The sequence below is a fragment of the Hippocampus zosterae genome, chromosome 2 (genome assembly GCF_025434085.1).
Source record: "Hippocampus zosterae strain Florida chromosome 2, ASM2543408v3, whole genome shotgun sequence".
NCBI lineage: Eukaryota > Metazoa > Chordata > Actinopteri > Syngnathiformes > Syngnathidae > Hippocampus > Hippocampus zosterae.
This window is the reverse complement of record NC_067452.1, coordinates 4,007,119-4,019,539: the sequence shown is the minus strand read 5'-3', so window position 1 is coordinate 4,019,539 and position 12,421 is coordinate 4,007,119. Positions and strand designations below refer to the sequence as shown.

General features: G+C 42.5%; 1 long non-coding RNA gene across 1 annotated transcript; it reads right to left on the bottom strand.

Annotated features, from left to right (window-relative positions):
- Nucleotides 1-7,966: 7,966 nt before the first annotated feature.
- On the bottom strand, nt 7,967-9,217 carry LOC127596432 (uncharacterized). The gene is made up of 2 exons (XR_007961460.1): nt 9,053-9,217; nt 7,967-8,500 (listed from the first exon to the last, which is right to left on the bottom strand). It is a non-coding gene; the product is annotated as an uncharacterized LOC127596432 (long non-coding RNA).
- Between the last annotated feature and the right edge of the window lie 3,204 nt (nt 9,218-12,421).

Genomic DNA, 12,421 nt, shown 5'->3' with positions numbered 1-12,421 from the left:
GATACAACAAACAACTACACCAACTTAGCACACTTACTGCACTCTTGCGCCTTCAGTACTACAGATCACAATAGTATTTTCAAAAAGTAATTGTACAAAATGTACAAAACACAATAGAGCTCCGGACATCGGTGCACTCTCCCACAATGCCTTGCACCAAATTCAAACAACACCATTTTGGGAGGGTGGAAATCTTGTTGCTAATTTAAAGAAACGCCTCCTTGACATTTGTACACAGTTGTGTATAAAAAATTTTTTTTAAATCCTCGTCTCACCCCTCGGGTGGTGTCCATCCCCCATTCAGCTCGGGTCCTCTACCAGAGGCCAGGAGGCTTCAGGGTTCTGCGCAGTATCCTTGCTGTTCCCAGCACTGCACATTTATGGACTGAGATGTCCGATGTTGTTCCCGGGATCTGTTGCAACCACTCATCTAGTTTGGGGGGGTCACTGCTCCAAGTGCGCCGATCACCATAGGCACTACTGTCACCTTTACTTCCAGGCTCTCTCCAACTCCTCTCTGAGCACTTGGTATTTCTCAGGTTTCTCGTGTTCTTTCTTTCTGATGTTTCCATCACTTATGGACCGCTAAATCCACGACAACGGCTTTCCTCTGCCCTTCATCTATGATCACGATATCTGGTTGGTTTGCCATTACCATCTTGTCAGTCTGTATCTGGAAATCCCACAGGATCTTTGTTCGGTCATTTTCCACCACCTTTGGAGGTGTTTCCGATTTTGACCTTGGGGTTTCCAGTCCATACTCCGCACAGATGTTTCGGTAGGCTACGCCAGCACCTGGTTATGGCGTTCCATGTAGGCTCTCCCTGAGCCTACATGGCTCAGGGAGACACATAACTGCATCTTACACATAACTGCATCTTACACCCTGCAGTTATGTGTTGGATCGTCTCAGGTGCCTCTTTGCACAACCTACACCTTGGGTCTTGTCTGGTGTGGTATATCTGGGCCTCAAAGGCTCTGGGCTCTGGCTGCTCCTGAGCAGCCAGGATGGGAGCCTCTGTGCTGTCCTTCAGGCCAGCCCTCTCTAGCCACTGATAGGACTTCTCTAGATCAGCCACTTCAGTTATGGTCCGATGGTACATCCCGTGTACAATACAATACAATACATGCTGATTTATATAGCGCTTTCACAACAGCGGCAGCTGTAACAAAGCGCTTTACAAAACAGTTAACATAAAGTAAAATAATAAACACAACACAACACATAACATAAAACACGGACAGTCATGCAGTTCTAACCACTTTTCCATCACACGCTTTGTTGTTTGAAGCGGATTGAGATGAAAGAGGAGAGAATCAAAGTGTCCTTTAACCAGTGGATCAGAGACGTCATGCTCAAAATGTGCACACGTCGGCTACAAGCTAAGTTTCAAAGTCAACAAGAAGCTGTAGCATCCATTGACGAAAAAAGAGATTGGTTCACTTCTCCTGTCCCATGGAAATCCACTTCAATTACAAGCGGCGACTCACGGTTCCAAATACGCATTGGCGCTCTTCGCCAACGCTCCTCTCTCCTCATCCTCAACTTCAGCGGCCATCCATCCAGCCGCACCAATGCCAACTGTCCAACAGCGCTGACATAGCCACTGAACAAATCAGGGTTGTGGAAAATGCTGCCCATTACTGGCGCAAAAAACACAAGCGCCCCAGGTCTGTCCAGAACCGACAGTCAATGGCGCCAACATTCCTCCCAATCAAAATCTGTGCTGGTACAGGCGTGCTGCCGAGAAGGTGCAACCACCAAGCACAGATACTGCTCCTTTGACGAATGTCGTGGCCAAAAAGCGCTGAAAACAGTCCATATCAGGTCCACACAATGAAACAACAAACAACATGTGACAAAACAAAAGACAAAAACAGCAAAAAAGAACAAAAAAGCAAGGCTCTTGAAGAGCACTTGCCGAAGGCTGCCTACTCGGGCGCCATCTTGGGGAAAAAAAAAGGGCTTGTTCTCCCATGATGGTCCCTCTTCCAGTGCCTCATCCTCTGTTCCCCATTGTCTGAGACATTCTCTGAGTACGTCATCCGTTGGACCCTTCTCCTTGATGTATTCATGGAGCTTGGATGTTTCATCCTGGACAGTGGCTCTCACACTCACTAGTCCCCGGCCTCCTTCCTTTCGGCTTGCGTACAGTCTCGGGTGCTGGATTTGGGATGACACCCTCCATGCATGGTTAAGAGCTTCGGGTCTTAACGTCCGTGGTCTGAATTTCTTCCTTTGGTCACCTTATTATTCCTGCAGGGTATCTGATCACTGGCAGGGCATAGCTGTTTATTGCCCAAGTCTTATTCTTGCCATTGAGCTGGCTTCATAGGACTTGCCTCACTCGCTGGAGGTATTTGGCCGTAGCCGCTTTCCTTGTTGCCAGTTCGAGGTTGCCATTGGCTTGTGCTATACCGAGGTCCCTGTAGCTGTCCTCAATGTCTGCTATTGTTCCTTCAGGGAGTGAGACCCCTTCAGTGCGGACTACCTTTCCTCTCTTAGTCACCATCCGACTACATTTCTCAAGCCCGAATGACATCCCGATGTCGCTGCTGTAGATCCCGGTTGTGTGGATCAGGGAGTCTATGTCACTTTCGCTCTTAGCATACAGCTTTATGTCATCCATGTAGAGGAGGTGACTGATCATAGCTCCATTTCTGAGGCGCTATCCATAGCCTGTCTTGGTGATTGTTTGGCTTCGGGGGTTCAGTCCTATGCAGAACAGCAGTGGGGAGAGTGCATCACCTTGGTATATCCCACATTTGATGGACACTTGGGCAAGTGGCTTGCCATTGGCTTCAAGTGTGGTTTTCCACATTCTCATCGAGTTCGCGACGAAGGCTGTTGGCTGTTAAGGTCCTGTTCACCTTGTACAACTCCAAGCATTCAGTGATCCATGTATGTGGCATCGAGTCATAGGCTTTCTTGTAATCAATCCAGGCTGTGCACAGGTTGGTACGTCGGGACCTGCAGTCTTGTGCGACTGTTCTGTCAACCAGGAGCTGATGTTTGGCTCCTCTGGTATCTCTACCAATGCCCTTCTGTGCTTCGCTCATGTATTGATCCATGTGTCCACTTATCTTAGCCGCAATGATGCCTGACATGAGCTTCCATGTTGTGGAGAGACAGGTTATTGGCCGATAGTCTGCCCTTTCCTAGGCGCGATGAATGCACCATCATTGCTTTGCGTTTTGTGTCGAATACGGACGGTAGCCGTGCGTCACATACAGTCCAGTACACAACTAGCGAAACATTATGGAAGTTAGCGCAAGCAGCAGCAAGGAAACTACTATATTTAATGCAGCCGCAACATTCTAATCTTATGTTTGGAAATACTACGGCTTCGAAAAGAAAGACGGAAAGCTTGATAAAACCTCCGTAATTTGCAAGGAATGTCGCACTAAGAAGCCATACAACGGCAGTCCACCTTTTTTCCGTTCACTTACTGTAGTGGCCTGCTATCCGTATCCTTTTGTCACCATCTGTTTTTCTTTCATCAACTTGCTGTGCGTGCTGCCGCATTCCAGTAAGGAGAATGGGACAAGATTTGCTGAGCAACTTTAACAGGCCGAGGGCTGTCTTGTGGAATTCTGGAAAGTGGGCGGCAGAGAGGAGGGTGCTGTGGAAACAATAGCCAGAGACATCTGTCTTGCGTGGCTGCACTCCCCTGTGCTTACAATGGGAATGGGGGGACTAGCCAGTGGTGCCTTTCTTTTCTCTCTGCTCCTTTCCAGGGACACTTCTGGGCCTTACAATGGGCCTTTTGTACCCTCCCCATTTTTTGACATTTAACCCTTTCAGACCCTTTTTTTGACTCCACTCATATAAAACCTAGCTGAAATGGCGACTATTCATTCACCACACTGTGCTTCAGATTTTTACTGACTTTTTGCTCTGTCTCTGACAGTATGCTGGATCCTGTGGGTGATGGTGTGGAGACTTTTTAGGTATAGGATATAACATTTCCATATTATACTCATATAGTTGTAATATTTTTTAATTTTCTATATTGAAGATACCTCTTAGATTTGTATGTAAAATACTCTCATTCAAAAAATATTTCCTGTATTGTCTTTCTCAGCTCAGAGAAGTAAAGTGGGGCGAGACCATTCAAAGATTTAAAGGCAAATAAAACGATCGTAAAATCTAAAATGTACAGAAAGCCAGTGAAAGGAGGCCAGAATTGGAGTTGAGCAGCAGCATTTTAGACAAACTCGAGATGCTTGAAGGAAGACTGATTGAGTCCAAAATAAAGTGCATTACAGCAATCCAGACGAGATATAACAAAAACATGGATTACTGTGCTGCTGTGAAAGGAGTGGCTTTACTTGAGTCAGCTGTCTAAGATAAAAAAACCAAAACAAAACTGGATATAATAACAGCACCAATGCACCGGTCCAATCTAAAATCACTGTCCAATTTAAATCTAAAATTGAGACCACTGGCTTTAGATAATTTGCCAGGGGGCCAAAGTCAGTATGTCAGTTTTCATCTCAAACCGCTTCAAACAACAAAGCGTGTGATGGAAAAGTGGTTAGAACTGCATGACTGTCCGTGTTTTATGTTGTGTTGTGTTTATTATTTTACTTTATGTTAACTGTTTTGTAAAGCGCTTTGTTACAGCTGCCGCTGTTGTGAAAGCGCTATATAAATCAGCATGTATTGTATTGTATTGTATTGTATTGTATTGTATTGTATTGTATTGTATTGTATTGTATGGTATATAGATGTATAAGGACCACTGAGGCCGAACAGCATAACATCTGTTTTCTTTTGTTGAAATTCAATACGTTTAGTACTATCTAAGCTTCGATTCGCTCCAGACAGGACAAACGTGTCTTTAAGGGCATCCTTTTTTGCTTTGCAGGACATTCTTGCAGATCTATCTATCATCTGATCTCAGCACCACCGCAGAGTGAACTTGACAAAGCCTTAAACAGCTGATTGTACAATTTACAGTATATACACATGCATACATTTCTCTCTGGAATCTGTGTAACATATTTGCATGAAGTATAAAATCCACAACGGGCGGCCCGGTAGTCCAGTGGTTAGCACATCGGCTTCACAGTGCAGAGGTACCGGGTTCGATTCCAGCTCCGGCCTCCCTGTGTGGAGTTTGCATGTTCTCCCCGGGCCTGCGTGGGTTTTCTCCGGGTGCTCCGGTTTCCTTCCACATTCCAAAAACATGCATAGCAGGCTGATTGAACACTCTAAATTGTCCCTAGGTGTGAGTGTGAGCGTGGATGGTTGTTCGTCTCTGTGTGCCCTGTGATTGGCTGGCAACCAATTCAGGGTGTCCCCCGCCTGCTGCCCGAAGACAGCTGGGATAGGCTCCAGCACCCCCCGCGACCCTAGTGAGGATCAAGCGGCTCGGAAGATGAATGAATGAATGAATGAATAAAATCCACAACATCACATCAATTTCATTTCAAGCTTTAAGGGCCACTTCCGTCTTTCAGCTGACAGTGTCAAGGCGTGACCGGGAATCTGTGCTGCTGTGTCGCATCCTTCCAGCTAATCGTGTGGGTTTTGTGTGTGTGAGCGCAGGCGTGCTCCAAGGGATATATGTCTTTGTGTTTATTAGGTCGCCGTCGTATTCGGTGTTATTATTGCACAGCACTTTGAATTGTGTGTCTATCGATAAAAAGTGCTCTATAAATAAAGTTTGATTGACTGATTAATTAAATTGCTGGCAGCCGCTCGGGGTTGGCCAACATAGGCTTGCTTGAAAAGGTGATCCGTTGATTGGAAGAGTTGTCCATCCTCCTTTAACGGGATCTGCATCTCTGTGCAGCGTATATTCAATCAAATGTGCTCGCAACCCCCGCCCTTGCCCCGAGGGGGGCCACCCGCACACTGTAAGGAAATGCCCATCTGTGCAACAGGAAGCCCATGAAAATGAAGAATAATATGAGGCTCTCGGGTAGGGAGCATTGGTGATTGGGCTCTCCATTGGTTGACGTGAGTGTCATGATTCCTTTTCTTGTAATTCTTCTTAAATGAGGAGGACATGCATTTTTTTCCTCACAGTTTAAAACTGCTCTCAGGTGTCAAATTCTCATTAACATGTCTGTGCCATGCTGACGGACATATGTATGTTGGATCAAGAATTACCTGTATTTTACACCTACATTTGCGCTCATGATCCTGTCCTGTTAATTTTTTTCAGTGGTGGGCTTTCCCTCCCGAGCCGTACCTGTCACTAAACTCTGCCACACTGACAAGTGGCTGTCGGATTATTCAGCCTTGCTCATGACTCTTGTCAGCAACTGGCAATTTATTCGAGACGTTCTTGACATTTTGCCTCACAGCTTCTCATCATATTTTTGTCTTAGTATTTTAAAGAAAGTAGTTCAGGTTGTTTGTTCTGAATTTGTATTTCTTGTGTACTGAATTTCCTTGTCCTTCGAGTGACAAGCAATTTACGTTGATCTTGAGCCTCACTTTTTGCAAGTGTTTTTGGTTCGTTTTGCTTTTTCCTGATCCTTTGTTACACCTACTTTCGTTGTACTTTGTCGGTCTTGCGTTTGTGTGACTAAACATTTTTTGGTCAAACTCTTTACCTGTGTCCACACTTGTGGAATCAAATTCTGTACATAGTATTTCAGATACCTGACATTTTCTTGCTTTTCTGAAATTAGGCTGTTCTGTTTTAGACTCAGGAATATGCTCGTTTACCATGAAGATGCTGAAATGGTGGTCAAAGTTTTCTCAACGATGCCATATATCATAACTCTAATATATTTAAAGTAGGGCTGTATGATATTGGAAAAACATGGAATATGCAATGAGGCTGTTGCATGTTGCAATATTGATATTATTGTAATATTTAACATGTACTTAAAGAAATGGCATCGTCATTGTCTAGTGAAAGAAATACATTTTTTTTCATACAGAAAATTCACGGCTCAACGTGTTCTTATCTAATTAAGATAATTACTAGTACTAGTAATGTCCCTGGTTACTGTTCTCTTGTTGCATGGTGATATGCATCCATCCTCCATCCACCCATTTTCTGATCCGCTTTATCCTTACAAGAGTCGCGGGGGGTGCTGGAGACTATCCCAGCCATCTTTGGGCAGTAGGCGGGGACACCCTGAACCGGTTGCCAGCCAATCGCAGGGCACACATAGAGGAACAACCATCCACACTCACACTTAGGGGCAATTTAAAGTGTTCAATGCATGTTTTTGGAATGTGGGAGGAAACCGGAGAAAACCCACGCAGGCCCGGTGAACATGCAAACTCCACACAGGGAGGCCAGACCTGGAATTTAACCTGGTACCTCTGCACTGTGAGGTCAACGCGCTGATCACTGGACCACCCGACCGCCTTGGTGATATGCATTTTAGTTTTAATTCAGTCTGGGTGATCAAAGTTGGATGAAAGAATAGAAATTCCAATTGAAATGCACACCTTTTGCATTGCATGTGTCATTATCACAGTGACGATATTCAATATCATAATGTATTGCTATACAATATCGGATACTACGGAGCCCCTAAGGGGACATGGAAGGAAAAAAAAACTTTGCGAGATCTGCAAAGAAAGATTGCGAGATCTCGCAATACTTTATTTATTTTTAATGGTCGTTGACTTGCTTCCGGGTCATCGTACGTGTAAACGCAGACAACAGTTATGGAGCGTGTTCAACCGTTCGTGAGTTTAATAGAATTTTACTTTGAAATTGGCTTGAAATACAAAGACATTAAATCTGTTCTTGATGTTAAGTACGGTTTCCAAATAAGTGAAAGAATGTTTACACTCGCTTCAAATGTCTTTCTTGGTTCCTGACTTTATTCACAAATACTTAACCAACGTGGATGCTGAGGAGTATTCCTACACAATTGTACATCATCCCATTTGAATTTTCACCTGCATGTAAATGATGACTGCGTAATTGTCACTCCTCACTTTCGTCAGCAAGTGGTTTCTTGTGTTTAAAAAAACTGTTAAGAATGATTTGGAACAAATTTTATTCACATTGACAAAATCTTACAAACATTAATCTCAACATTTTAAATGGAATGTACAACTTCAGACCTTTGGGTAAAACTGAAAACTCCCATCTTGCCTGAAACCATCATGAGAATAAGTGGTGCAGAAAATGGAAGGAATGGAGAACTACCACAGAATCGATTGCATTTTAATAATGCACAATACACAAATGGAAAACAATTGCAGACTGCCCTTCACGTGGTTAACTATGCCAGATGTTTTACATCTCAAAAGTGCAAATGAACAACAGAGCCAATAAAATTTTTAAATCTTGTCATTCTCTCATCAAGGTTTTGGAGCACACTTGGAGATCCACCCAGTACACCTTTTTTTCCTCGATCTTATTTTGTCTCTCAATCTTTGGAGGAGCATTTCATTATCACCCCTGGACATTTTTTGTTGATAAAAGTAAAGGACCGCTATTCGATCACCATAGGAAGTGATATATTTGCCCATTTGCTCTTCAGTCATCAGAGAAATTATCTCCATGTCAACCTGCAAAGATAAATTGTGAGAATGAATACTTGAAATTTTGACTTAATTAATAATAACTTTTAACAAATGTAACATGAGTGATGGTACAGAGCAGTCATCATTATTTGTATTCAATATTACATAATATAATAATAATAATACATCAGGAAGCAGCAGCACATTTACTAACTGTGATGTCTTTTTAAAATTGTGTTACATAAAGTCATTATTGTAAGAACTAAGAACATCAACAGTACAGGTAGTGTATATAGAAATGCGAGCTTCACTTTCCCTGAAATGCTAGCTTCACTTTCCCCCGCCAAGTTAGTTTCTCACTGTATTTGGAGGTCTGCCTGACCAATTACTACTACGATGACTACTACTAGGATTAATAATAATAATAATAGAATTTATGTAATGTTTTTCTTACTTCTCAAAAGAATCAAACGGTTTGCACTACAGTAGCGTATTTACAAAACAGAAAATTAACAGTAGAGAAAGTGAGCATGTCGGAGCCAGTGTCCATTTTGCTATTGCTACGCTTATTATGTTAGTGTATGGGTGTATGCCCACCTTGTCGCTTTTCATGCGCGTAATGTCCACCTGAGCGACATTTCTTGATCGCAAGAAGTTTTCCAAGTCCTCCTCCATTATTCTCTCCTCCTCCGAGGTCGTGTGTAGTCGCTCAAATTAGCCGCTTACGACAGTCAACATTCGCCAAGCTGACCCGGAAGTAGATCAACGCGCAGGAAAAGAACACACTCCATAACTGTTGTCTGCGTTTACACGTACGATGACCCGGAAGCACGTACGATGACCCGGAAGCAAGTCAACGACCATTAAAAATAAATAAATAAAGTATTGCGAGATCGCTTTGCGAGATCTGGCAAAGTAATGCCAGATCTCACAATCTTTCATTGCGAGATCTGGCATTACTTTGCCAGATCTCGCAAAGGTTTTTTTTTCCTTCCATGTCCCCTTAGGGCAGGCATGTCCAAAGTCCGGCCCGGGGGCCAAATCCGGCCCGCGGTCGAATTTCATCCGGCCCTCGGCCCCTGTCATAAAATCAGTGCCGTCTGGCCCGCAGGTTGGGCGCAATGGAACACGTGTTGCATTGACTGAGGTCTCGTAGACTGGTGAGTGATGTTTCATTGAGTACTGCTTCCCTCTAGTGGCTAAATTAGTAATAGCATTCACTAAATGAGTAATAGAATTTAGACACTAGAGGGCATCACTCACGAGTTAACAAGACATCACTCCGTGTTTATATTTGTAAGCTTTTGTTAAATTGTTAATTATTATCATTTTATATTCATGCATTATATTCTTTTATGTTAGTTACCTTAATTATACTCTGTTTAATACGTCCTGAAATATTCTTAGGTTGCTTACATGTGATTGGAGAAGAAAAACAGGAAGGCGGGTCGTTACCGGAAGGGGGAGTGTTGGTTGGAGCGTTAGCGGGGAGCGGTTGAGGAGAGAAAAATAAAAGAGAAAGAGTTGTGTTCAAACGAAGTCGTCCTCTCCTTTTTGCCCATTCTAAACGTAGAGCAATCCATTTAAAACCTGCGAACCCTTCAACTTACATATTGACTGATATGTCATATTTCAAATGATCCTTGCAGTTGTGGATATGTGTATTGCTTGTTCATTTCCCTGTTGTTCGAGTCAACGGTTTTGTGACTATTGAAAAGTCATGGTGATACATTTTATGTTTCAAATCAATCAATTTGCACTCAGGAGACTTCTGTTTAAGAAAAAGTCAAGTGAATAAGCAGTTGCATGTGATATACCTGTTTCAAATGAACCAAAAGAAATTCTTAAGATTGTTGAAATTAAAATAAAAATGGAAACGTGAAACAGACTGACTTACTAAAATTTGTTGAACAATATTGTTGTTCAATGTAAAGAATGTCAGCCAAGGTCGGCCCCCCGACATTTTACCACATAAAATCTGGCCCCCCTAGCAAAAAGTTTGGACACCCCTGCCTTAGGGGCTCCGTAGGATACAGTAATCCCTCGCTATAGCGCGGTTCACCTTCCGCGGCTTCGCTGTTTCACTGATTTTTTTTAGTGCAGTTATTTAAATGCTCTTTTAAACAGTGAATTGTGTTCTGCATCCTGATTGGCGAAGGGAATGACCAACGTAAAAGTCTCCGCACCTCGTCTCTGTACAGCTTGCCAAATTTACCTTTCCAAATTTTTGGTCTTTGGTTTCATTGTATCAGTGGCGGATGCTAGTCTGTCATTGAGGTGAAGCTCAATTTCGGCCTACATCATAAAATGTGTCCGTTTATTTATACGTGAATTCTACACTTATTTTACTTTACGTTAACTGTTTTGTAAAGCGCTTTGTTACAGCTGCCGCTGTTGTGAAAGCGCTATATAAATCAGCATGTATTGTATTGTACTCTCTGTTCCTTTTCAAAAAAATTAAAAGGATGCCTTCACCATAACACAGTGATTGGGTAATTTCGCTGTCAATCAAAAAGATTCAGCCTCAGACAGATCATCCAATCATCATGCAGAAAAGCTTCCGGGCAAGCCCATAAACGCCCACGGTCCACAGACTCCCAGAGATGCTGAGCGTCCGATGGGCGGGACAAAACCAGCATTTATCCAATTAGTCGTCTCGTTTCAATGCCTTGGGACAACCTAACTCTCTCGACGCCCAGTTAGTTTCTCACTGTATTTGGAGGTCTGCCTGACCAATTGCTACTACGATGACTACTACTAGGATTAATAATAATAATAGAATTTATGTAATGTTTTTCTTACTTCTCAAAAGAATCAAACGGTTTGCACCTTTTGCAAGTGTTTTTGGTTCGTTTTGCTTTTTCCTGATCCTTTGTTACACCTACTTTCGTTGTACTTTGTCGGTCTTGCGTTTAAATTGCGTTGGTTATGTGTGGATTTCCGGGAAACAATACATTTTTTAAGCTCCGCTACGATCGTTGATGTTACAAACTGACACCGGACCCCCATCAGAGAAGGGAAAAGTTATGTGGCCCTCACAGGAAAAAGTTTGGGGACCCCTGTTTTAGGGGAAGCTGAGCTTCCCTTGCAGTCTTAGAGCAATCGCCTCTGGATTGTATACATAGTTCAGTATAGTATAATAACAGTAAAAAATAAAGCTGACTATCAAGTACCAAGTACAGCTTTATTGAAATTTCTTCCCTCTCACATTTTTTTTTTGCTTTTTAAAAAAATATGTAAATCTTACTTCACGGTTTTCACTTATGGGTTCTTTTTGGAACGTAACCCCCACAATAAACGAGGGATTACTGCATTGTATAGCAAGACATTATGAAGCCCTAATTTGAAGTACCGTGTGCTTCCTCTGTAAACAGCAAACAACACACAAAAAGCTAATCGTTCTCCTCTGAAATCTTACTTGAAAATTAAATAAATCAAAAACATGACGGTGTTCTAAATAAAATCTCTTCAGTAGAAAATGCAGCTTCAACAAAATATTTCTTCCTATCTTTTTAGCTTACATTTTGATTTGGACTCTTATCTCTCTGGCAGTAGAAATGGTTTCTTCTTTGAATCCTCAACCTTTCAATCTTTGTACATTATCTTCAGCATGATTGTCAAAATGGGTGTCATTGTCACCAACCTTTCTAGGTCGCTGAAACTAATGATAGGGATATTTTTAAACAACTATGGGGCGGGTGGTAAGGGTCCGCTTTCAAAATCATATTGCAGTCAGTAGGTTTCCTATAGATCGAAGTATGAAGCTCTTCATTCAAGTCTTTATGGATTTTTAAACCTGGAAATGTGATTTCTGGCACAGAAAACTCCAGGTGAAGGTCAAGATTTGTGTTTGTTTTTCTTTAAATAGCAATGCTATTGAACCATTTCCTCTTCTGACCATGACCCGAAAAGCAACACATCATCAGCTTGACAGTCCACTTCAGCTTGCCCTGAAAAAGGCCAACA